This window comes from Agelaius phoeniceus, chromosome 4 (genome assembly GCF_051311805.1).
Source record: "Agelaius phoeniceus isolate bAgePho1 chromosome 4, bAgePho1.hap1, whole genome shotgun sequence".
NCBI lineage: Eukaryota > Metazoa > Chordata > Aves > Passeriformes > Icteridae > Agelaius > Agelaius phoeniceus.
The window spans coordinates 170,158-197,578 of NC_135268.1; the positions used below are offsets into that span (position 1 = coordinate 170,158).

Below are 27,421 nucleotides of genomic sequence, written 5' to 3' on the forward strand. Positions count from 1 at the left end.
GACAGATTAATGTGAAACTCTAAGTAACCTACAAAAACACCCCCTCACAATCTAAAAGGCTTTTTAAAAGAAAAATAAAAGACTTTAACATAACTAGAGCTGCTCTTCAGTTTTAATATGTAAATTATCCCTTAAATCTAACTTTTGAAGTCATCATTAATTGCCTCACAGGCCTCATTTTACATTAATTGTGCCTTCATAGAACACTCTTATTGAAAACCTAATCCATGTAAAGATTCTTCACAAATTAAATGGTCATTACTTGTCTTCCTCTTTTAGCTAATTGCTTCATTATGTACTTTTTCAATTGTTTTGTTCTGCAGGGATTAATTTTGCATGTATCTTCATGAGCTGCGAAACTGTTAGAGTGTACTGTTAAACTATGCATGGTGTGCTGCTGCTTGGAACTGCAGGAACCACTCTCCACCTGTGTTACTTGGAGGTAACACATGGCAAGGGTCACTTAGGGCCCCATCCAGTTCTCTGCCAAGTATGTCCATCTCATTGCCAGGCACAGTCAAGAACCCACACATCAATCACTGCGTTGCCAAGTTGATGTTATCAACAGGAAGTAAAAGAAATCACTTTTTCTCTTAAAAAGCACAAAAGGAGACTGAAAAACAGGATTGCCACTGGTTTAGTATTCATGGAGCAATGTACTGTGCTGGCCATCTTTTATGGCTTTACCTTTCTCTCCTTACCACAGCTACACTTAGCCTGATCAGTCTTGTTCATCTTGCACTGTGCCTAAAGCCTGATTATAGAATACAACATGCTGGGGTGGGAGGGACCCACAAGGATCATCAAAGTTCAATCACTGGCCCTGCACAGGACACCACAAGAGTCACACCACGTGTCTGAGAGCATGGCCCAAACACTTCCTCAACTCTGTCAGACTCACTGTGGTGGCCACTTCCCTGGGGAGCCTGTTCCAGTGCCAGCCACCTCTGTTGTCACGGTTATATTTTATGAAAAATCCCTTCACCAGGATTTTCTCTTGAGAAGCTGAGAAGCCTCAGAAAAGAAATGCAAACAATAATTATCTGATTGCTTGGAATGGGGTCTGGAGGTTGCTTACCAACAAGTGCACCTTTGATTGCTGCCATGTGAATTGTTTTTAATTAATGACCAATCACAGCCAGCTGTGTCAAGACTCTAGTCAGTCATGGGTTTTTATTATTCATTCTTTGCTAGCCTTCTAATGTCTTTCTCTTTCTTTAGTATAGTTTTAATATATCATTTTCATATCATATAACATAACATCATAATATAATAAATCAACCTTCTAAAATATATAGAGTCAGATGAATGTCTCACCTCATCCTGGAAACCCTCACACCTGATGTCCCCAGACAGGGCAGGCCCTCCTGGCTGTGCCTCAGGACAGGCCTGGCTCTCCTGGCTGTGCCTCAGGACAGGCCTGGCTCTCCTGGCTGTGCCTCAGGACAGGCCTGGCCCTCCTGGCTGTGCCTCAGGACAGGCCTGGCCCTCCTGGCTGTGCCTGAGGACAGGCCTGGCTCTCCTGGCTGGGCCTCAGGACAGGCCTGGCCCTCCTGGCTGTGCCTCAGGACAGGCCTGGCCCTCCTGGCTGCAGGGCACTGCTGACCCACATTCAGTTTGCCATTGGCAGGAGCCCCAGGTCCCTTTCCACAGCACAGTAGCCCAAATTCTATCAGTACTATTAAAGACTGAGGCAAGAGCTCCTGAAGAATTCCCTGTTCAGCCAGGCTGGTCTTTTGCCTCACTGCCTTGCCTTACAACATAAGGTGCTGTCACACACATAAAGGTGTCTGGCCTTCACACCTGTGACCTGAACATGCTGCATCCATCCTGGTGAACCCATCTCAGTCATCTACTCACTTCTGCACTACCACAACAACCCCTTGCTCTCCCTCACTGGTCTTCCTCTAATCTTTGTTAGATTACTAAATCAGTCTTGCAATATTAAAATATCTCAATGAAATTAAATTCTAGAGGAAAGCCACAAATATGGAATCTTCCCAGCTTAGGCCATGAAGACTTGGAATATAAGAAGGTACAATGGCAATTACACTATGACTTGAAAGTGCAGGAGAGCATTAAACATGAGGCTAATAATGCACTAATTAACTTGCATCTCACCTGAGTCCATTGATGTGTAAGTGTATATTGAGTTAAACTGTTTTACTATTTCCCATACCACTATAAATAATACTTTCCTCTCATAAAACATAAATATATCTATATTATTTCCCAGTTGGTAATGTGCAACTACACATGCACAGTTGGTGAAAAAACACTTGTGAGAAATCTCCAAGTGCCTCCTCATCCTTCCTTGTAGGGTATAGTGATGTCCCATGTTAGCTGCTGCTGTAATACTTTTCTTTCCTGTGGGAGCAGCTAATAAAATGTTCTCTCCCCAGAAACAGCAAAACCACAAAACTGATTCACTGGTAATGTATAATTACACATGCTGTAGCTGCAGATTACCTGCTGAGGCATTCATAAGAACAGAGGGAAAAACAATTATTCCAATGTAGGAGTGACTGAAACCAGAGCAAGCCAAAAAACTCAGTAGTGTCATGACTGGCAGAATTTGGAGGCATGGCAATTACTTATTTTGTTCTCAATAGAGCCTTTCTTTTTTTAACCTGTTGGAATTACAATCCTGTAAAGAGAGAATTTTAGTCTGTGTCATCTTGGGATTCAAATTGTTGACACAGTGAGGTACTTTGCAAAACAAAATTAACCTCAGGAATAATCCTGTGCACACAGATAAGCCACTGCTGGTTACACAGGGTGCTAGGCAAGTGCTTATGCCACACTTGCACTGCTAAGGAATTCTTTTTGTCTTGGTGAAAGTGTGAGCTATGAAAAGCATTGGCTACATCTTGTAAGAAGCAACATTTGGTCAATCTTTACCATCTTTTTCTTTCAGGCTTCAATCTAGAAATAGTCTCCTCTTAATTCACAAAATGGATAAAAGCAAAATAAACTTCTCTCTATTTAAAGCTTTAACGAAAATTTAAAGAGAATCATTATATGAAAAAGCAGTATTTAAAAGTTATCTCAGAGTAACAACTAAGGATATTTCTATTTTTGGACTTCTCAGCCCGTTGCCTTTACACATCACCAACCTTGTACTGTTGAGCAGCACTTGTGATCACGTACTGAGGATGTTTTCTGTAGAGCAAATCATTCCCTAGTGGCAAAGGATATTGGCCTTCTTACTGAAAACAAGCTAAAAACATGGCTTTAAGACCACAAGAAGTGATGATAGCTGCAAGTGCAAAAATGGGGAACATCTTGATTAATTTTCCTGAGGCATATTTGGGGAAGATCTCCATTGCTCAGTGGAGTGCAATGGAGGTAGGCCCAGCAGCAAGGACAGAAAGGGACACCAGGCACACATGGCACAGCCCACTACTCCCTCTCCATGCAAACAGTCCCACAACACAGCAGTTGGGTGAAAAATCCCTTCAATCTTCTTGGTTCCTTTGCTGACATTTCTACCTCTTGGTGTGAGAAATGAAACCCTGGAGATGAGAGCTCTTTTTTAGAGAAGTAATTGCTAGTTGATGTTAATGAAGTGGATAGGGTCTTAATTTGAAGTGTCGGTCTGTTGTTAAACATTGAATGTCAGAGTTCTAGGACTTGCCTTGAGTTGCTGTTGTTCTATGTTACCATTTTACCCTGTATTTGTATCTCTCTCAGTCATACTCTGTATTTGTGCCCCTTTCCATCTCACCTTAGATTTGTATCCATTCCTGTCAGGAACCACTTCCCCTGCTCCCCTGCTCCCAGGCCTTGCACCCGGACTGAATTCAAATGAGAGGCTGTGGGAACTATATGAACCCTCTCAAAACAACAAACCAGCACATGAACTCTGACTTTAACCCCCCAGAACCACACTAAATCACCCACCCTTGACCAGAGCCGGATTCCGTCCTGCCACCATAACTTTAATAGTGCTCAGCTTGGGTGATACCCCTGGACTACAAGCCAACATCATCTTCCTAAGGATTCTCTTGAGGGTGGAAGCCCCAGCTCTGCCGAGAGACAAAGCTGCACGCACCCTCCTGCTGCACTCCTCCTCCTCCTCCTCCTCAGCACCGTGCTGTGGGAGCAGCGGCGCTGTGCGCGACCCCTCGGGTAATAAAGGCCTTTTTAAAGGAGTCTCCTGGCCATATTTATCACACTGGCACGCCAGCCCGTCAATCTGCCTAACAAAACAGTTTGTGAGGCAGCAGGGCAAATCACGAACTGATTAGCATTAACATTAACCCTGTATCTGAAAGAAAATAAAAGTTTACTGAAGCAGAGGTGTTCAGAGGCAGCAGTGTGGGGCAGACCACTGTGCTGGCAGGCCCAAAGCACTGGTGAGCTGCTGCAGGAGCTAGAACAAGAGCATGGCAAGGAGAAGGAGAAAATGTAACCCAGTGTAGCCTATGTGCTGTGAAACTTCACTTGAGCTTGAACACTGTTGGTGCAGTTTAACATTATCCTCATCCTAAACCCAAAACACAGCACTGTACCAGCTTCTAGGAACAAAATTATCTCCACCCCAGCCATGGCCAGGACAGCTGTGCAAAGGCTTTCCTTAATAAAGTCAGACATCTATTTACATGCAATATAGTCACAGTTTCGTGTCATTTATGGCCTGTGTTAGGAACACCGACAGGTAAAATTGCTGGAAACTTCCAGGTAAAGAGGAAAAAGGGTGACATGTTTCCCCATAAATATGGAGATTTGGGGCCAAGTGTAAGTACCTTCACTTGCCTGTGATTAACAAAAAGAACACTATCCCAAGGGCAATATTGTAAGAAAGATCTCAGGTGAGAAACAATCAGGATACACACACACTGTGGACTGGAAATGGCTGGAACATGTAAGCAGCCATCAGTTTCTAGGCACCAAATGGGAGAGACTCACTTAACTAAGAAGCAATGAAAAAAGCAATGAAAAATCACGATCCCAGAAGCATGTTGTGGGGAGGGGGTTAAAGAAAAGACAAGATAGGTAAGACCCAAAGACCCAGCCCAAAACTAACAAACAAATATTAACTTCTGGAATTCCAAAACAATAGATCAGAGAGAGCCATGACAGACTTCACATCTGCTTGCTTTGCCACAGAGGGACCCTCATGTATGGAAAATACCCCAAAGAACCCTGGGACTATTTTTTGCTCAAGTAACTAATTTCTCCATCTCTATTCATTAACTGCATTCCTCCAGTTCTCCAACATCAGAAACAGCATGAGATTCACAAAAGGTCTGCAGACAAACCACCCGACTAGCAAGAAATGAAGCAATTAATTTCACTACAGAAATATACTACACAAAAGTAGTGCGCCACACTCAGTCTAACTATAAATGCAATTTTCCTCCTGGGTCACCTGATGTAAAGTCTTGATATAGCATTTAGTTGGAACAAGACCCAATCCCTTAAAGAGCTTTTAGCTTCTAATAAATTTTCCTCTTACCCACTTAAGAGGGCCATTATATCCTAGTGAACACGAATTCATCTGCAAGCACAAAGTCTTTGTGACACACAGAAGTACTCTAAGTCAAAGCCTGGGCTTGCATTCCCAGGACTCTGATGATGACTTAGTCTGGGACCTGAGGCAAATCACGGAGTATTTGTTAGGGCATCCCTAAAAGTGGCACAAATAACTTCTTGTAACAGATATTCCAGAGCTTTATCAAGCATGTAGGCTGCTTTAAAAGACAAAAGAATTGCTACAGGGTTGCTTTTGATAGAAAATCTTCTTCTGACTTCAGTAGGAATTGGAAGAGGCCTTTAAGAAGCCTACTGCAAACCAGACATGAACCATGCAAAGCAGAACCTGGCTGAATGAATGCAACTGATGGCAGAGGATTTGTAGGGTCTTCCACGGCCACAAGAACTGCTTGTGCAGGCCCAAGCCAGAAGCTGAGCCCAAATGACACTGAGAAACACCAGCCTTACACTCACATTCTTTTAAGGCAGTTACCAACACAGTTCCTGCTTGGGCACATGGATGAAAATGTGATTCCAATCTGCCCTCCAAATGCAACCTGGTAATTTAAAAGCACACTTAAGTCCATTCAATTGGGAATGATTGAACAAAAAAGAAGCACCACTCATTCTAACTTGATTTTATAAATATGATGCTTCTTGACAGTAAATGAATCTTTCTAAACCCCAGTTAAAATGATTGAACTGCTCAAAGAGGATTCTATTAAGTCTTGCATCAACCAGCCTGCCTTTTTTTGTCTTATGAGGCAAATAAACAGATTTACAAGAAAACATTTGGTTGAAGAGTAAAGAGTTTCTTCTAAGAATCAAATCCATTCATGTTTTGAACTCATCTGCCAGCTTCTAGCTCAAGGCAAAAGATTTCTATTAATATTTATTTAATAATACATGTTTAGAATTTTACAAATGCTGTTGCAAATCCATAGACAAGGGTAAAAATCTTAGAAGTTAAAACAGTATTCCAAATCAGAGACCAACAGAGCTGAGTAGCAGCTCTGAAGCAAATTCAGAATCAAGAGAACAATCCTCCAAAGTCCTGCTCTCTGTGGCTTGTAATGGTTTGCCAGCAATGGATCCTTCAAATACAGTTTCCAATAGTTGGTGATTTTCTTGCACTCCTATAACATAAATAACTAGATATTTGTGCAGATGATGAGGTGACAAACATAACTCCTGGGTGAGGATAGTGGGAAAAGTCTCCATTTGTCAGGGTCTAATTCCTCACAGAAGTTTTACATCCTCTGGAACAAAATCAGTGATAGATGGACATGGGACCATGTTCTACCCACTGTGTTTCAGATAAACAGGTAGCTCAAATGATTCTAACATGTGCTATTTCTGCAGTCAAAAATAAACTCTCCAGTTCTTCCTCTAGATGTTTGCTCTTACAAGCTTTTGCATAAAATTTCCCTAGCAGGCCATTTTGGACAGACAGTGTCTGCTTGTCCATTATCCTGAATGAGAATGCTTTTCACACAGCAGAATACTAAAAAAATCTAGATACTTCTTTAAAAAAAGGAAAACGACAATGAAAGAGGAGGTGCAGTGAGCCTACATAGTCACAGATTGGAGAGCAGCATTTTAAAAGGGAAACATTATTTATTGCACTAATACTGTAATTACAATGTCGTTTTTGTAGAACAATGACTATTTTGATTAAGGCACTCATCAGCAGCCCCACAGCTGAAAGCACCACAAGTAATGTAGAGATGTTCCAGTGCCCAACCACCCCTGTGAGTGAAAAACCTTTTCCTGATATCCAACCTAAACCTTCTGTGACACAGCTGGAGGCCATTCCCTTGGGTCCTGCCCCTGGCCACGCGAGTGAAGAGATCAGTGCCTGCACCTCCACCTCCCCTGGTGAGGATATTGAAGACCACACTGAGGTCTCCCCTCACTGAGTCTCACCCTTGGATGATCTCAGACACACTGAGGATTGTCAGAAGAGCATTAATAAACTGTTAAACAATCTGTAATTTATTACAGCTCTGTAATTTGTTTTCATACAGGCAGATCCAAGCCAGCATAAATTCAGATAAGGAAGCACGTATTATGTTGCCTTGCACACTACACTCTGTTACAGATGAGAGTATTTTATGTAGGTCAGGCACTGCTTCCCTGGAGCCAGAGAAAAAGCCATAAGGAAATCAGAGCAGTGTCAGGCCTTATTTCAGTGATCCAGCATACTCCAAAATTTCAATTATGCAGAGATTGTGTCTCTCTGGCCTTGTCTACCAACATACCAACATCAACTCCTCCAAGGCTAAGTGCTGCAGCCCAGACAGGAGACATCTCATGATGCAAACCCAGAGACAACTCCTTGCACTCATGAGGAAACAATAATGTTTTGTCAGTTGGAAAAAGAACAGAAAAACCAAAGTGATGGTAATTTTCAACTCATTGCAACACTGAGCTGCAAAATAAGTTTTTGGGAGCAGAAGGCAGCTCTCTGGCCCTTACAGTGAGAAGAACAATGTTATTAAAAGAAGCAGTCTTGCATTTCTCTCTCCCTTTCCTTGAAAAAGTGAAAGAGGGAGAGAGAAAGCTGAAAGAGGGTCTGTGCTTCACTCTGGCTGAAAAACCTCTTTATCTCTAACAGGCGGAAGAAAAAGAATTTCAAGAAGCCAGAAATAAAAATGAGTATTTTGTGTTCTATCTTGCTGTCTCAGGAGATAATTATCTATTCTTACAGTAAGTTCCCCTTTTTTTGCTATTGTACAACGGTATGCTGATATTCTGGCAGCTAAAAGGCTCAAAACACAATGTTACCTCTCCCTTACCTTTCCTAGCAGGGCTCACAATTTATTTTTATAACACACCACCCCATTTTTCACTACCATTATCTACCTAGGAATTCCAACCTTATCAAAAACCTGAGAGATTCTCAAAGAGAACAGAAAGGTGTTAAACTGTGAAGAGATACAGAAAGAAGTACTCAAATCACACACAATACTGCATTATAGTAAACAGGTGAAGAGTGTACAATGGAAAAAGAAAATATATGCACTCACAATATATTCACATTATGAATACCTTAATTCCCTTCTGTCTGGAAGGCAGCATAAATGCCCCTATATTCTACTTTGCTCCACAGTGATTTTCCTAATTTAAATAAACCAAGTAATCTAGAAAGGTTTTTCTCATCACACCTGTGAGAAACTGTTCTTACTGAGTCTGGGACCACAGGTAAGCAGGGAAATTTAGCTATCAACTCTGCAAAACTCTGTTGAAAGAACAATCCCAAATTCTACACATCTACCCTTGTCCCAGATTAAGTTCTGTAAAGAGAGCTATTGCTCTTTTTTCCCTCCTCTCTCCTCAAATAAATGTACATGTCTGCAGAGCTGTGGATCTCCTTTCCATGCCATCATCCATGGTTTGGACTGCTTTCCCCCTCTGCAATAAGAAGTAAGCTATATTTTAAATGTAAGCCACCAGTATGGGCTAATTGTTTTCCTTCCTTACCCTGATTCCAAGCTCCACATTCTCTCCTCCATATACTTCCATGCCTTCATCCAGCAATCCAATCTCTTGGAAGTATTCTCTGTCCACTATGAAGCATCCAAGCAGTGCAGGACTTCTGGAAGAATAAATCATCAGCAACCAAAATTAGCAGATAAATTATGAAGAATTTTATTTTTCAGGCACAGATTGTATTTATCATTGCTAGGTAAAATGATGCAGCAAAACAGATTCTTAAGAAAGTATTTCTCAAAGAGCTTTATTGAGCCTTGCCTTCTGACATTCCTAATTCTAAAGTGAAATGAGCACCATTGAAGGAAATTAGAGTCAAATTATTGGACATAAATATTCACCAGAGCAGTAAGGATTTCAGTGCTAGTAGTGTGAGATCCAGGTGCCCCAGTTTTGTTTCTGGGGCACCAGCCAGTGTAGCCTCTGTCCTTGCTAAGTCCTCAAGGCTCTTGCCTGTGACAATTGCAAATCATGTGCAGTTCTGTGTGTTTAGCCAGAAGCCAGGTTCAGCTAGAGCTAAAAACTTGTGTCTGTAAGCTTACCTAAAGAAAGAGATTATTTCTTGAATAGGACCATCCAGATACATTTTTTTAATACAGAATCAAGCAAAGCCTGCCTTTACCAGCAAAACATTAGTCCATTATCCTGAGCCAAACCTAAACAAATCACATAGCTTTACTGGATCAGTAAACTCTACCTATGCCATGGTGGGAACCAACCAATTTTTGCTACACAGAGCCAATTTTAGTCAGGTAAGAGTTCAGCCACAGAGGGTACAATTTCACCTTATGAGTAGAGAAGGATACAGAGTCATTTAGCCTTTTCATTTTTCTCCTACCTTATAATCCACAATTGCAAGAAATAAATATGTCTTTTCAGATTATTATGCTGGCACTCTGGTAATGACAAGATATTAATTAGCAGTACAGGAGAAATCACCCTGCTTTTATGGAGAACACTCAAGCTACAGCTAGTGGACACATCTGCTTTCAAACAGATCATAGGCTGTCTTAATCACAAATTGTACAGTTCTACAGAAATCTATATATTAATGCCTCCAAGTGCTATAGTACCCGTTTTATAACAATGAAAGACCATCTTTGATGTATTTATTAATGAAGAAAATAGCAGTTAACATCAATACAAAACTTATGCTTCATTTATGATAGGTACTTTTGCCTTTGTTGTTGTTTTTAAGTGTTTCTCAGTGCACCTGCTTCCCTTTGCTATAATTCTAAAAGAATAATGGAGGCAGATAGAAACCATCCATCAAGACACATGGCTTTGTTTGTTGGTGTGCTTGTTTTAATTATCCAACACACACATGCAGCATATTGCACTGAATTAAAAAATGTGCCAGGGAAAGAGTTAGGGGACAAACCTGAAATTCATAAAGTACATGCACTGCCCAGTCCTCATGTGGAACAGAGTTTAGGGGTAAAATGGAAAAGTCATTACTTTGTGTTTCACTACTTTTAATTTTAAAAATCATAATGGTTACTCTGTATAATTAATCACAGGATCATAGAATGGCTTGGGCTGGAAAGGACTTGAAAGATCATCTCATTCCAAACCCCAGCCATGAGCAGGTACATCTTCAAACAGATGAGGTTGCTCAGAGCCCCACATTCAGCCTGGCTTTGAACACCTCCATGAATGGACATCCATAACCTCCCTGGCAACCTGTTCCAGTGCCTCACCACACTCACAGAGAGAATTTCATCTCAATACCTAACATAACCCTGCCTTCTGTCAGTTTAGAGCTGTTCCCTCTTGCCCTATCACTACCTACTTCTGTCCCTTACCAGTTTTCTTGGAATCACCATTTAGGTACTGGAAGGTGCTGTAAACCTCCCTGGAGCCTTTTCTTCTCCAGGCTGGACAACCCAAACTCTCTCAACCTGTCTTCACAGGAACATTTTTATAGTGTCAACAGAGTTCATTAACAGCAATAACTATTTCTAATGCTGTGGAAATTAACCCCTTTTCACGTTTGTCTTTGGCAAACCTGTTAATTTTTATCTCCTGCTTTCCAATTCTAGGTTCTGTTCATAGGTCAGTGCAGTTCAGAGGGTGTTAAACTGACAGAACCTGAGAAAAGTGCCTGCCTGCCAAGATAGCTGCTGGATGAAAAACAGCTGCCAGTGCTGTTTGAGGTTCTGCTTTCAGGAGGTAAGAACAGCATTCACACTTCCTTTCTGCAGGGAGCTGGAGCACAGGTACCAGCGCCCTCCTTGGAATGAATGTGTGTCTACAAGCAAGGCCTGTACTCTCAGCAGAGCTGCTCAGTGGGTTCAGAGGGTACTACTCCCCTCCCTGAGACAAAGGGATTGTTCTGTACCAGTCTGACAACACTCTGGACATGGGAACAAAGTGCAGACCCAGACTGTCCCAAAGCAAGGACCCAATGCAGCCTTTGCTCACAGTGTCACTGACCAGACATTAACTCCTGGGACACAGCACAGCTGTGCACCTATGTGACAACACTATAAAGAACACAGCTGTCAGGTCAGCTCTGCTTATGCAATGTAACTGCAAAGAAAATTCCATTTCTGGCCCGTAAGCACTAAATCAGCAGGCAAGACATTTGGAGAACAGAGTGCTGCAGAGCAGCCCTGCCTACCATTCCACTTGGGCAGGAAACCTGTTTAAAAAGATCTACTGAAAACAAAAGTTTCCTTTAAAAACATCTACTGAAAACAGGAGTTTTCTTGATGACTGTGTAGGCATCAAGGACATTTAAGTATTTGAAGTTTACAGTCAGTAAAACCTATCACACAGCTGAGCCCACTTGCCCCCTGTCACACCCAGGAGAGCTTTTAGACACTGTAATTTAGTTATTTATTACCTTATTGGAGCAGTTGTGTTCTCCAGTTTCCACCAGGACTTAGGAGGGTTCAGATACCTGCACCACAGCTCCCAGTCAAAGCCTTGTGCTGAGAGGGGATACTCCTCTATTTCAAAATTATCATACTTAATGTTATCGAATGATGGAGAAATTACTCTTTTTCTGTTTTCTTTTATCCTGGTGAGCACTGGTTCAGCCCTAAAAAAAAAAGAAATACACTGTTAAGATTACACCACTGCAAGCATAGCACTGATGGAAATCATGGAGTAGTTTGGTTTGGAAGGAGCCCTTAAAGAGTATTTAGTCCACCACCAAATAAACAATATAGCAGCTAATGCTGTATTTTTCAGAAGGAGCAAAGTCTAAAGCTGTTACCCATTCAGAGCCCTTTCTGCCCCAAAATAATAGACTGCAACATATTCTCTAGGAGGCTCTGTTGTTAACCTTGATTTGAGCTGGTGGATGGAAGAAATGAGTATCTGCATATCATAGAGCATTTATACCCTTGCTACCCAGTAATGATAACTTCAGGCTTGCAACACTATCAAGGACATCAGGAGCAGAGTTAATAATAGATCTATCCTAGAGACAGAAGCTCTTGCCTTTTTACCTCACTTTTACTTAAGGAGCAAGGGAGATATTAAATCCAGACTGAACACGGTAAAACACATTATTTTAGTTATGTTTACTTTTGCAGAGTGGCCAAAATAACCAAAAAAACGCTTCTTTGTTTACACTGCAGAATGTAAAAGAAACATAATCTTTTTTAATGAAAAGAAGATACATTCACCCTCATGGGCAAAGGGCTACATTACTGGAGGAGATTTTTAATGTGCAGTTTTCTAATATGATTTAACTACCTTGTAATTAGACCAGCAGATTACTCAAACCATGAAAATGTATCTAGATCATCTTACACAGCACAAACACATTTTTCCTGCTTGTGTCCATGATTATGTCTGAATTTTCATTAAAAAGCTCAAAATTCTAACTCACCCTCTAAATGCCAGTCAGTAATTTACCACCAGTGCTTGGCAAAGGTCCCTGGGTGAGAGAATGGAAGGGGCACACACCAACCCACGTTGAATTCCACGTGGGCATCGAAGAGAGCGACGACCGGCGCTGTGGCTGCTCTCCAGCCGCTGACTCGGGAGCGGATCAGCCCCTCCTGCCTGCTGTGCCGGACAACCTTGATGAAACCTGGCTTGTGGGCATTCACCTCATCAACACACTGCTGCAGCTTCTCCTTGAGCTCCTCTGTAGAAGGGCAAGAATTGGGCGTCAGCAAGAGATGCCAGCTCGACAAGGTGTAAAAATCCGCGCTTTGTGTCGTAGATGAGCGATCCCCATCCGGGGAATGATGTGCTCTGACTCCATGATTCCAGAAGGCTGAACAAATCCTTTATTAAGCTTTATTAAGCTGTACTATATTACACTAATACCATATTAAAACTACACTAAAGAGATACCAAATACTACTAAAGAAAAACACATGACTCTCTGCAGACAGTCACAACACAGCTTTGACCCAATTGGCCAATCAGTCCAAACAACCCTCGCTGGTGTCCAGCTCACAAATCACTTCTGGCAAACCATCTCCATGACACATTCCACATGTTCCAAACAGGAGCAGCAAGTAGAGATAAGAATTGTTTTCTCTTCTTCTCTGAGGTTTCTCACTGCCTTCCCCAGGAAAAGTCCTGGGAGAGAGAATTAAATCTCTCTTTGTTCAGAGAATGCGAATACCACACTTTCAGTAAAACAGGAGCAGCCTTCACACGGCTACTCAGAACTCTCAAATAGTCAGTCTAAAAGGAGGCAAACAAAAAGGAGAAGGACCATGAATTATTTAGCAATAAAAAAATTTCAGATATAACTATTTAGCCTACATGACTGCCATCAGAATCCTGGCACTGTTTAACAGTAACAAGCCACAAAATGAAGTGTCATAGCTACATAAGAGTATATTATTTTACTGTAACAAAAAACAAGGCACCTGTCTTCTATTTCCAGGAAAAGAAATAAAAAGCCTAAGTATTTTCCATGAATATTCTCTACCAATATTGCAAGAAAAAAAAGAGAACTAAGAGTAAAAGGCATTATTTTTCTCTTTCCATTTTTCTTTCTCAACTTTGACAACTGGTTTCTGTCTTGACTAAAAAGTTCAACAACTTTGGCTCTTAGAACAAAGACAAGTAAAAGCTCTAGAGAAGAATCATTCCTAATTAAAGTATAATAACTCTTAGATCAACAGCTATTATCTCTCTGGTTTAAAGACCACTGCATGAGAAAACACAATATGTGGAGTATAAATATTGTGTTCACAATGATTATTAACTGAAAGCAATGTTCACTTCATTCTTTATTAGCATTCCTATGTTCTATTTACATTATGGTATCGCTCAGAATTCCCTTTGGGACAATAAAGTCCCTTTATTCTGGATCTCTCCACAAATCCAGCAATGTCTTTGCTCTGATGCAGAATAATGCTCCTGTGGCTATTATGCTGTACTGGGCATTATCAAACCTGCATTAAAGCTCAATGCTGACTGTGAAAACCCTAGCAAGCCATTTACCTTCTCCTGAGGAACGGGTTCCCCAGGGAAGCAGTCACAGCACCAAACCTGCCCGAGTGCAGGAAGCATTTGGACAACCTCAGATACATTCTCAAGTGAATTTGGGGTGTCCTGCCATTGAGCCCCAGGCAGTTTGAGAATCTGAGAAATCAGCCTTTCACGCTGGGAGCTGCTCACCTCCAACAGATCTGGACAAGCAGCATGCTGGAATGGGTAATGGCACAGAAAATTAAAAGCAAGCACACTTTGTGAGCCATATTAAATGTTCATCCTTGGAAAGGAGGGGGGTGTGTGCTCTCTTGAGCTGACAGAACAACAGAGCTCATCAATTGCAAGTTCATCCTAAAGTTCATCCCTGCTGTTTGTGCAGACTCTTGGACATCCACCAGGTGTGATGCAGCTGTTTCTCAGGCCTTGCAGGACTCTGCATGCCATGTACCTTTGAATCAGTGAACTCTGCATGAACCGAGAATATCACAGAAAAATCCTGATTCTTACAGGTTTTCAGACAAACAAGAATTAAAAAGAAACAGTCTGCTGATCATGTCCCTCACAACATTTAAACTGCAGCAATATTTTAGGAATTGACTGGATATATTCCCAAAATTTTCAACATTACATTGCCAATAACTATTCAATTTGTTTGTCTGTGACTGCATCACCTGGAATAAACACTTACATAGCATAGAGCACTCTTCTGTTTTGGATTTGACTTGCTGCTTATTGATCAACACACTTTTTCTCCTTTATCAAGTAAAAAAACCCACATTAATTTCCTTCACGCTTGTGCCAAACTCCATGTTCTTACTGCTCACCCCCGAACACACAGAGATTTGTAGCAAGCACAGAACTATCAAACCAACCACTAGCTAACAGCACATTAAATTGAAAAGAAGACATTTATGTTACTGTAATTCCATGCACCTAAAAATAGCACAAACCCGTTCTCTATTCCCAAAATGCAGCACTGCAGAGGATGACTATCAAAACGTGAAGATTAAAGCTTTGTTCTTGGTCTAAGTGGCTGCTCACAGCTCTGCAATACCAGAGGCTTTATTTGCCACAACAATGCAGCATCACCACGGAGGACAGAACTGTGAAAGGAAAGCAGGCTCTAATGGAGGACTCGGAAATCAGGAGCCTGGACAGAGTCATTGCTCTCTCAGTCACTGCATTTCAGTAAGTGGGCTACTCTTACTCCTGCCTTACGCATTTCCTAACATGGACTGACTTTAGAAGCTTGAGTAAACACAAAATCTATTTCATAGCTGTTGTAGTGCATTTCTATACTTTGTAATACTTTGAAGTAGTTTTGTTTTGTATCCCCATATTTTTCCCAAATCGTTTATCCCAAACTGTACCCCCCTCCTTCTCCCTGTGTTATCCCTCTCCCGGGATGAGATCATCCCCAAACCCCCACCCTGGCTCTCTGTCAATCACTCAGCCTCCCATCCCCTCCATGCAGAAGTTTCGGTCCAAGTCGTCCAGTGATCAGCCAGAGGCCAGGGGTCAGCCCCCCGAGCCTTGCCCCATACGCTGTCCTGTATGTCTATGGCCCAGCATCCATCCCTTAGGGTCACTTAATGGTTGGTAAAATGTTATCTACTTTCAGTTTCCACCTCCCTTTAAACGTGACCTTGGCACATCTCCCTGGGGCTTGGCAGGAGCCCCCTGAAGTGCAGGAGCTCCTTTGGGATCCTAATAAAACCTTGGATTAACCCCTGCTAAGAGTCGGCCCTTTATCATCTACCGATGTCTCTGGTGTCTCTTGTGCTGCACAGGGGCCCAGCCCAGGTGCCCTCAGCACCCTCGGGGCACACACAGAGAGTGTCTCCCCCCAGCCCAGGTGCCCTCAGCACCCTCGGAGCACAGACAGAGAGTGTCTGCCCCCAGCCCAGGTGCCCTCAGCACCCTCGGGGCACAGACAGTGTCTCCCCGCTCTCGGCCGTGTCGGGGCTCCCAACCCCGGTGTCTGCCGACTCGGGACTGGCCCAGGGTCCCTGAGAGGCTCGCAGAGAAACAGAGACAACTTAGGAGCTCCAGACATCTTGTGTCCATCTACAAATCCCATCTAGAGTCCAACTACACCCCACATTACAAACTCCCAGGGACTTCTCCTACTGCACCAGGCTACGCAGGAGGGCAGAGCAGCTCCAGCACAAATGTGTGTGCTGACACCCGTGACACGGGACAGACAGGACACCACAAACAATGGAGACACAACACAGACAGAAATCTCTTGGCAAAAGGGATAACTGCGAGCACCGAGAGCATGCCAAATGAGACGACCGAGGTGAGACTGATGGCAAGCTGACGTGGCTCAGAAAACACTGAAGGAACAAGATGCTAACTGAATGATTTATTCCATAAACTGAAGAGATGGATGCCCGAGAATCCTACAGTCAGAAGCCTCTACCTGTCCTCACATTGTTTCAAGCTCTAATCTGCCATAATGGATCCTGGCAGGGCATAGCTGTCCGTACAGCTCAGAACAAGACCTGAAAAGACATCTGACCAGATGCTTCCAAAGAGAGATGCAATTCTGATACATGTCTGAGCTCCCCAGGCAAAGGTTGTAGGGCATGGATGCCGGGCCAAGAAATGCAGAGATCACAGAGGATAAGAACAATGCCAAGGTTTCTGACAGGCCCCTCAAAGGCCTAAGGTAAGAGACATGAGATACCCAAACAACAGATAATGCACAATAGACAAGGGACATGATACACACTGGGACCGCTCTGCCCTGCGCACCTCAGCACTGGGATCAAAAGTGAGACTTTGCTTTTATGGGGCCTAAGGGGCCACTTCATGGACACCCCCCCACCTCCAAAGTGGACTCAAAAACCCATCCCAGTATTTCCCAAACCAGCACCCTGCTTTCATCCCCTCTGTGGGTCGTAGCCCTCTACTTATCTCTCAGACATCTGGGGATGCCGGTCTGTGTCAGGTGCAAAGGAAGGCTGCCTCGACATCTGGGAAGGTCCTGCTGGCACTCTTGTTAAACAACTTCCTGTTGTTTCTTCGTCTGCTCCAATAAAGAAAACAAAATATCAATGCATAACCTCAGCAGCACATTGGCCAAAACCCAACAATTCTGCCACTCACTCTTTTCCCAAGAATGCCCGGCTCCTGGGGCCGCACGCTTCAGCCGCACTCGGAGGCTGACGCCATCGTCGTGGGGCACGCCTGGGCTAAGAGGAGACGAGGGGATGTGGCGCTGCTGAAACCTGAGCGGAGCCTCGCTCCTCCTCCCTACCTCCCTGACTCACCGCAACTCCTCGGCCATTGCTGAAGGCTGCCCTGGTGACACCTTTAAACAGAAAAGGCAGAGGCTTCATCGCCGAGTCCCGGGATTCTTCCCTAGGGCTCGGGAGAGCGGCAAACCCAGCGCGTCGGCCGGTTGGTGACTGGGGCTTGGCCTACTCCGAGTGGATTGCCTGAAGCGCAGAAACAGGAACAGATGCTTAGAGCTGCACCGCAAAGTGAGACTGGAGCAATAACAACTGCTCCTGTACGCTACTCAATGCTCACCTTGCCCATCTCACCTTGCCTGCTGATGTCCAGCTTTACTTCCTAAAAAGAAAAAGAACAGAGCTGTAACAGAGTCACACTTGACACTCTCCCTGCAGAGACAAACGGTGACTGACCTGCTCGGGGGAACCTCCTCACTCGGGATGGGTGGATGGATTTTGCCCTGGATTTTATCCTTCTGCATCTGAAAGAAAGCGAGGACAAACGTCAAAGGGCTGCAAGATATCTTCACAGCTCCAAACATCTTCTGTCTATCTAGGAATATCATCTAGAGTCCGGCCACACCCCACAAACTGCGTGTCCCTGAGCCTTGTCCTGTTGCAGCAGCCTCTGCGGCAGGGCAGAGCAGCTCCGGCACAAACATGTGCAGACACCCGTGACACAGAACGTGACCAACGGGGGGACGTTAAACACAACACATTATGCTTGTGGTGAGGGCCTCGAGGGGAAAAGGCAAAAGGGACCCCAAAGACACAGTAGGTAACACGGTACACCCGACAACACGACGTGGACCGGAACTGCTCTGCCCTGCCCGCCTGCACGCTGCCATCAAATGTGGAGTCTCTCCCTTTAGCTGTCCTAAGAGGCCCCTTGGAGAAGATTGCTTTTCCCTCTGCTAATTTTTCAATCTGTCCCAGGAACTCCCAACCCGCTGCTCTCCCTTCTCCAGGCCGTGACCCAGACTTATCTTTTGGATGATCGGCGATGTGAATCCACGTTGCACCTGAAATGAGTCTGCCTCGGAGGGCCCTGCGATCACCTGTTAGCCTCTCGGTCAGCTACAATAAAGAAAACCAAAACCAAAGTATGAGTTCAGAGTTATGTGGGCCAAATCCCAGCAAGTCAGCTACTGGCCCTCTCCTGAGTGTGCCTGGCTCCTTCAGGCTCCACCTTCATCCTGATTCCAAGGCTGTGGGCATTATTATGAGTGACACCTGGGTTAGAGAAAAGCACAGTTCAATGGCATTCCTGTGAGTGCAGTGGACCTTGTGTGAGGAAGACATGGGAATGCCTCTGCTGTGCTTCTGAAAAGCCCTGTGTGGGGGGGCCCTCAAATAAACACCCTTTCTCACCCTGCTGCCTGCAAGGAAATGTCCGTACATACACACTCTTACAAATGTACCTACGGTTTTGGGGTTTTTTTCTTCTGAAGCTCCAAGAATGATTTCCCGTCTTGAGTCATTCAGAAGAAACGGCCCCTGTGACTCAGGTCAGAAGGGTGGCCTGCGTTTTTGATCACGACAGCTTTTGGGTTTACCCTGTGAGCAGGAGCAGCCAGAGCTGAGGCTCAGCAGAGGCTGACCCCGGCCAGCCCCTTCCTCCCTTCCCCGTGTCACAAGGACTTCCAGGCAGAAGGATGCAAAGCAGGTTTGTGTCTTTTCTCTTCAGTGCCAATAGGTAAAAGATGTAGGCTTTGAAATAACTAATGACCCTCTCTTGGAACTCTCCCAAGGACAGTTTGAAAGAAAAGACAGAAGATTGCTGCTAAATCCATATGGGATAAGGATGAGAGCAGCAAGGAGGGCAGGTGAGTCCCCCCCCCAAGGGTGCACCCAGAGCCCCGGGCAGGGACGGAGTCACTGGCTGCTCTCTGGGGACGAGACCCTCCCTGCAGGTGACACCGGCTTGTCCTCTCCCTGTGGCACAGGGACCTCCAGGCTCTAGGACCAGCCTCATTTTGTCAGCATCCAGGTGCTGTGCTAGAGCCAGAGGGGTCAAGGCTTTCCAGAACCATAGGATCCTTGCGGTTGGAAAAGCCTTCTAAGGACATCCAGCCCAGCTGCTGCCCCCCAAATCAGGTCTCTAAACACCACATCTTGACATCCTTGACATGTCTCCAGGCATGGGGACTTCCCTGGGCAGCCTGCTCCTATGCCTGACCACCCTTTCAGTGAAGAAATTTTCCCTCCAATCCAATCTAAGCCCTCCCTGCTGCAAGTTGAGGCCATTTCCTCTTGCCGTGTCACTTCTTACCTGGGAGATCTCAGTGCTTCAACCTTACCTGCTCCTTCCCTAGGCGGTCTCTGGCTTGGCTGGAGGAGAGGAGAAACACTCCCACCACAGGAATGGCAGCTCAGGAGGTCCCACACCAAGGCCAGGGGGAGCAGCCGTCCTCGCCAGAGCTCGCACGTCCCTTCTTCTCAGAGATTGGCTCTGCTTTTCCTCCTTCAAGTTGTTCCCAAAGCTGCTGGAAGAACTGAAGGCTCCTTTGGCCTTCCATTGCTCTGCTTGTCCCGAGAAAGAGCTTTGAGTGTTGTTACCCCTCCAGAAAGGAAGGGCCTTTCTGTCTCACACGCTCAGTGACACAAGGCTACGCAGCCTCTGCTCCAGGTGGGAAGGGCTTCCTTCCTCCTCTGGCACCTGGCTGGCACAGGGCACAGGTTGCTCAGAGGTCCTGGGGCTGCCCCATCGCTGCAAGTGCTCAAGGCCCCTCGGTGCTCTGCGATGAGGCTCTGAGCAAGCTGCTCGATGGAAGCACGTCCCTGCCCACGGCGGCAGCAGCCTTGGAATGAGGTGATCTTTAGAGCCCCTTGCAACCTGAATTCTTCCATGATTCTGGGAACTGAAAAAAGCAGGGAAAGAAATCTGTAAAGGTCACTAAATGCATCCAAGCACATCCCCATGGATCCAATCCTCAGCAGCCCATCCAAGGCAAGGTCAGAGCTCTCTGCCCACCGAGGACACGGCAAGCAGCACGGACCTTTCTCCCACTCTCCAGCACGGACCTGCGAAGCCAGAGAGAAGTTTACAGACACCGGAGGGCGGCGGGACGGGACGGGGCGGGAGGGGGCGGGCGGTCTTACCTTGCAAAGATGGCGGCACAAAGGGGGGGCAGCGCCGCCGCCCCGCCGGGATTTTCCGGCCCGCCGTCGCTTCCGCCGCCTGGAGAGGCGCGTGCGCGGGCTCGGGGGGGGGGGTGCAGCCCCGTTCCGATGGCGTTCGCCCGCCCCCGCTCGCTGCCCCCGGCCCGCGGAGCGCTGCGACCGCGCCTCCGCCGCCCGCCGAAAGCGGCCCCGCCGGGCCGCCCCCCCCCCCGGCCATTTTTCTCAGCCATCGTGTCCCTTTTGCACTCCTGAACGTCTTTCACCCCTCCCGGCCATTTACCGAGCCCGCCCCGCCCGCCCCTCGCTCCCGCCCCGCCCGCCCCTCGCTCCCGCCCCGCCCGCCGCTCGCTCCCGCCCCTCGCCCTTGCCTCGCTCGGCAGCCGCGTCCTTGCCCCGCCCCCGGCAGCCAGCGGCGAGGGGCAGGGCGCTGGCTCGGGGGGCTGCAGTACCGCGCTCTGGCCACAGGGCGGCAGACTCCCGGGTCCGCGATTTTCCCGCGCTTTTGGCCGCCATTTTGAGAATGTCAAACAAACTCCTCGACATTGGCGACGCGCCGCTCCCATGATGGCGGCCGAGAAAGGTCTCCCCCCCTTCCCCCCCCAGCCGAGAGAGGCGGTTACTCACATGCCGGTCAGAAACCCGCCAAAATACGCCCGCCCGCAGCGCCGCTGACCCTACAGCCCGTGCCGGGTACACCTGAAACGCAAGAGAATATCCCGCCGGGACCGCGCCGGCGTTCCGTGCAGGCAGTCCTGATACACACACCGCGGGCCTCCGGTTGCCCGCCCTTTTGGCCGCCATTTTGAGACGGTCAAACAAACTCCGCCACGCGCCACGCCCAAGAGGGCTGCCTGGCGGCGGCGGGCTGCAGTACCGCGCTCTGCCCACAAGGCGGCAGCACTGCCGCCCACCCCAGCGGGGGGCGCCGCGCGCCTTGGGCCTGCGGGCGGCCAAGGCGGCAAAAAAGAACAGGGGCCATCCCCCCCAAAAACTCCTCTAAAAATAAATGCCAAAAACCTGCCTCTTACCCAACAAGAACCAAATAAGCCCCCTTTCTTTCAAACCTTCTTTAAATAAATTTTATAGTTCTAGTTTTCCTAGTTCTATTCACACACATATTTAGACCGGACAGTGATGTGTTACGTCATTTATACAATCTATTATGTCTATTCCTATTATCTGTATTTATTCATATTTTGTGGTTTTATCCATATCAGTATATATTGATTGTAAATTTCTATACTTCGATTTACATTTCTATCATACTTTTATTATTCCAAAAATAATCCCATCTCTAACCAAACAAATACCAAAAAACCCTTCTTTTAAACTATATTGAAATAGTGTTATATTTAGAGCTTGCATAATTATATTCACATTTATAGTCACAGTTTATACTGATGCATTCTATTCATAATTACATATCACATATATATCATTCACATCATATAGATAAATTATTATTTTTATTATGTACCATATCTACTGCTACAACTTCTTTTTTCTAATATTTTCAATTTTTATATCCATCTTGATGTATTCATGAGATATTTTTACAATTAGATTTCTACCTTTCTATTATTTGTATTTGTAGTTTTTATAATAAAACCCCTGCTTTTGCCAAACAAAAAACAAAACCATCCTTTCTTTTAAACTACTTTTAATAATATTGTTGTATTTATATTTACCATACCTATAATTTTTTAGATATTATATCATAGTGATGGACTATATTTAGAGCTATTTTATAGCTACTTGCTATAATATATCATCATAAGATACATACAGTATCACTTGTATTACGTGTTGTATGGATTTATGTCACTTTATATTTACAATCCTTTAATAATTTTATATATATATCTGCAAAGATTCGAAACACATTTCTACATTTAAAATTTCGTTTGAGTTGTGTTTATATTTATCATCTCTATTGATATATCTATAAACATACACAATACTCTATTAAAAACTACAATATCTTATTGGAATACACCATGACTTATGTTAACTGTTAAATTTTAAATAGAGATCGAATAGATCAAAATAAAAGTTTATTCCCATTTCTACACATCTACTCGTTTTGTTTAAAGATAGCTATCCTTAGAATTTTACATTTAAAATCCAATTCCTAAATGCAATGACAAAACAAACAGCAGCGAATTCCCACCAATGTCTTCCAAAACCATCAAGATACCTCCACCAGCCAAACAACTGCCAGCGAAAAAAACACACAACACTCTTTTCACTAACAGTTCTCATCACATCAGAAAAATGGAACCAAACGAAAAGAAAACCCTTGAGAAACCCACGCAACAAATCACAAAAACCTCTAAAAGAACCCAAACCAACTCACTCAACTCCAATCAGTGCCACTGACCCTGAACGTTAGTTTAAAAACTAACCGAAATTCTACATCTACACTAACTCAAAGAATAAGCAATACTCTGTCAAAAGAACTTTAGAAAGCGAACTAATGAACGAAATAGAAAAAAAAAAAAAAAAAAACCTCAGCCAGTAAAATATAAGAAAATACCTACCCAAATAAAAAAACTACTTAAAAAGTCCCACCATATAAACACCCACGTTCCCAAAAATAAAACTGATCAATAACCACCAAATACGTCAAAGGACAACAAGAAACGAAAAAAAAAGAAAAAAGAAAAAAAAAAAAAAGAAAATAATTTGTAAAACAAAAGTCCCCCAAACCAAAGCAACTTTAATTTACGTCAAAAAAATTATTCCCAACTGAAGAATAAACGCATAGAGCCTCATTCGATCAAAATAAAAATACCACCCAGAAATAAACACAAAGCCGAAAGAGAAACGTAACCATTGACAAGATCTCCCAAATGATCCGTAACAATAAAACGTACACTACAATCAAACAAACCAAAGAAATAAAAGCCCTGGAAGACGAGAAACACAAACGCAATTAGAGAGATTTTAAAAACCCCGCTGCTATTAACGACACTCCGCCAAATGATCCGTAACAATAAAACGTACACTACAATCAAACAAACCAAAGAAATAAAAGCCCTGGAAGACGAGAAACACAAACGCAATTAGAGAGATTTTAAAAACCCCGCTGCTATTAACGACACGACGCCACCTCGAACCCACCGAAACAAACGCTACACGCCCACGCTAATAAAAGCCACCGCGACAGAATTAAAATCCGAGCCGCTGCTTCACGCAACGACCCGTAGAAACCATTGCACGCCTTTAAAAACAGAATAGCCCGGCAAAAAAAATATCCCACTACAGAACTCGATTCAAACCAAACCTTTATCGTCACCACCCGAAGAACCGAGAACCGTACCGGTCAGGAAGAACGCCATAGCCCTTAGCGCACACCCACTGCGACCAGAACAAACCCGTGCGATGCATCCCTACAAAGCCACCTCCGAACCACGACACCCACGAACTTGCGGCAGCCCAACCCCGCGCTGCCGGCCCCGGACGGAGCGCGGCTCCCGGCGGCAAAGCGGCTCCTCCGGCGGCTGCTCCGGCGCGCAGGGGCGGCGCCGCCCCGGAGAGCCCCCCACCCCCGCCCGCTCCCCCTGCCCGGGGGGCCCCGGCGGCGCCCGAGCCCCGCGCCCGGAGCGGACAGAGCGGCCGGCACCGGCCGGGCCGGCGCAGCAGCGCCCGCGCCGCCTCTGCCGCCCTTGGCCGGCCCGGCGCCAGCTGCCCTCGGCTCCGCACGGCGGCTCGCACCGGCAAAGCGGCTCCGCCGCTGCCGCGCCAAATTCCCCGTGCGCCTCGGCACCCGCCCGGCCCGGGCCGGCAGCGCTCCCGAGCGGCAACGCTCCGGCCCGGGCCGCGGCCACAAGAAGCGCCCTCAAATGCAGCGGCACAGCCCGACTGCAGCCCTGCAAACGCCGCCAGAGCTGCGGCTTCCCGCAACTCAACCCCGAAACTGACGCCGCGGGCGGCGCTCACCTCGCTTCAACAAGGGCAAAGAAATGGCTTCTCCCCTTCAAGTTCATCCCCTAGGAGCGCAGAAAAGAAGGGGCTTTCCTCCAATGAAATCCTTCAAGCCATGTGCAAAGGGGGATTTTGACCTCCATTCAAACCCTTGCAAAGGAGGGACACCAGCGCTGTCCCCTCCATTTAAACCTTAGGATGATGAAAATGGGCTGGCTACCTTCAAATCAAAGCCATCCGATGACAACAATACTTTGCCCATTCCCGTTCAAATGGAACGCAGGGATTCCCTGTCACCCCTGGGATACCCCTAACAGCCGGGAAAAGGCAGCTTTTCCTTCAACCGACATCCTTGGAACCGCAAGCGAAAGCGGATCCCCCCCAGTTCAAACACAGACAATATTAGGAGAGCAGCTGCTTGCCTCTCCTTCATTTCTTTTGTCTTCACAAGCTCCCTTTTTGTTCCTGGGGAAGCGGGGAGGGGGGACTGCCAAGATCCAATTGAAAAGGGAAAGGACCAAAGTCCCCGCTCCAAATCCACACGCGCTCACCCGTTCGGCTGCTGCTTCCCGGCACAAAGATTCGTCCCTCGGCACCTCCTTGAAGCGATGCTCCGCGGATCCAAGCGCGTATCCAGGTGTTCGCCCAGACGCTGCCAGAAGCTCTCGCAGTCCTTCCATGAGACAGCCCCGGGAGCCCCCCATGAACCCCTCTACTCAGCAGCTCCATGCAAAAGGCAGCTGAGGCGAAGCCTCCCCCTAAAACAGCCTCTCCCCCCCGGCAGGAGCCGGCCCCTCATCATCCTCACAGCTCACACCTGGCGCTGCTCCGAGCCCCCCATCATCCTCACAGCTCACACCTGGCGCTGATGCCACTCTCCAACAGCGCCTCTCCCCGTCCAGCACACAGCCCGCTTCTCACAGACACAGAGCCAACAGAAATCTGCTCCGGGTGCTGGCTTTTCTTAGTCCGTCTGCTTCCACAATTCAGACACGGACGTGCGCTGATGGCACTGAGGGAAAGCTTTCCAGTGCACAAAACTGTCATTCTGGTAGCACGCTTTGAGACGCCTGCAGAAAAAGCAGAATCAGCGCCGCCTCCTAAGAGCCCTGCTGAGGAACCCCGCCCTCCTTGGGACACCCAATGCAGCAGAGCTCGAAAAACGAGGGCAAAAGTCAAGCTTGGAGTGGAAAAGGACAATATAAATACAGCAGCCTTTCAAGAAAGCCTTCACACAGTAATAGTGGGACCCGGTCCCATTTCTTCTTTCCTTGCTCTCTGGAATGACATCAATACGAAGTAAAAAACCCACACGAAACACAAGGCAGAGCTGGGATTTGACACGTCTTCCTTTTGGCTCTCGGGATGACAAGCGCCTCTTCCGGGACTGCGACACGCTTTGGGCGCTGGCAGAGAACGGAGGCAAAAGGTGCCAGAGAGCCCTTTCTATCGCCTTCAGCCCCTGCAGCTGTTCTGAGGGTTCCAGGGCACAGCTCGGTCCGCTCCTAGATCAAAACCTCACGGCAATATCTTCAGAACTACTACGCATCTCCAGTCGGAACCTTCTACATTCCTGTAAACAAATGAGTGCATAGAGAGGGTTTCTCCCCAGCTGAGTTTAGAGACCAATTCCTATTCTTTAGCAATACCTAGAAAACCGAATGCCTTGCCAGGTTTTAGCATCCTACACCCATTCACCCCTCCCTGTGCATTTGGTGGCAGCTTTGGGTCCCTCTGGGGGACGGCACCCAGCGTGACCCCCGCCCCTCGCCCGCCCCCCACCTGCTCCTGCACCGCCGTGGGGCTCCCTCTCCTGGGCACCTTGGGCTGCCCCCAACGGCATCAGAGCCCCGAGCCTTCACCCCGCCTTTCCCTGACCCCCAAAGAAGGCTCCGAACGAATCCGACTGCCCCGGACAGCAGCGCAGCGCTTCCCCCAAGCCCTTCCCACACGTGCATGGCCCCAGCAAGGGATTCTGCTGCAACAAGAAAGGGGGGGCAGCCCCCAGAAGGCTTGAGGTTCCTGCCCAGCCTCGCTGTCACGGGCCAGGGGCAGCGAGAGAGGGAGCGGCACAGACGGCGGCGACGGCCCGGCACGGAGCGGGGGCCGCTCTCAGCGCGATGCCGGCAAAGCCGCAGCTCCGGCGCTGTCGGCCGCGCTGCTTGAGCGGCACGGGGGGATCCGCCGAGAGCCTCCGGCCCCGCGCGGGGACTCCCGCAAGGGCCCAGGGGCGCCGGGCTCCGGCCCTCGGGGCTTTATTCTCCGGCAGCCCGAGCCCCGCGGCTGCGGGGCAAAGAAGGAAAGGGGGCACGGGAAGAGAGGAGCGAGAGCAGGGCACGACAAAGGGCGGCGAGGGAGCTCGGGCTGTGCAGGAAAGCGGCACGGGAAGGGAAAGCCCGGGACGAGGGTACACGGAGGCTGGGCACAGGAAGGAGACAGGGGGAACAGAAGGGAGTAGCGGGCTAGGGACAGGACAGGAAGGAGCCGGCTTTGCGGGGGGGAGAGGGAATGGGGGAAAGGGAGCGAGAGAAGGCGAAGACGGGGAGAAGGAAGGAGGGCTAGAGAGAGGGACAGGCGGGGAAGCCTCCCAGAGCCCCGGCTGCACCCCGAGCCCGGCCCGGCGCCTCGCCCTGCCCGGGATGCTGCGGCGCTCGGCGGAGCTCGGCTCGCTCCGGAGACGCTCGGCTCCGGTCGGCTCTTGGCGCCTCAACTCGGCTCTTGGCGCCTGCATTCGCCTCTTCGGC

The 27,421-nt window shown here is 46.9% G+C and overlaps 1 long non-coding RNA gene across 2 annotated transcripts; it reads right to left on the minus strand.

The window, feature by feature from the left end:
- Positions 1-8,982: 8,982 nt before the first annotated feature.
- Positions 8,983-18,114, minus strand: LOC143693880 (uncharacterized). Of its 2 annotated transcripts, XR_013181854.1 has the most exons (7): positions 18,042-18,114; positions 17,940-17,967; positions 17,664-17,704; positions 17,500-17,585; positions 12,815-17,419; positions 11,819-12,016; positions 8,983-9,076 (listed from the first exon to the last, which is right to left on the minus strand). It is a non-coding gene; the product is annotated as an uncharacterized LOC143693880 (long non-coding RNA). The 2 variants fall into 2 exon arrangements; XR_013181853.1 differs by lacking the exons at positions 17,940-17,967; positions 18,042-18,114 and having other exon boundaries at positions 17,664-17,808.
- Between the last annotated feature and the right edge of the window lie 9,307 nt (positions 18,115-27,421).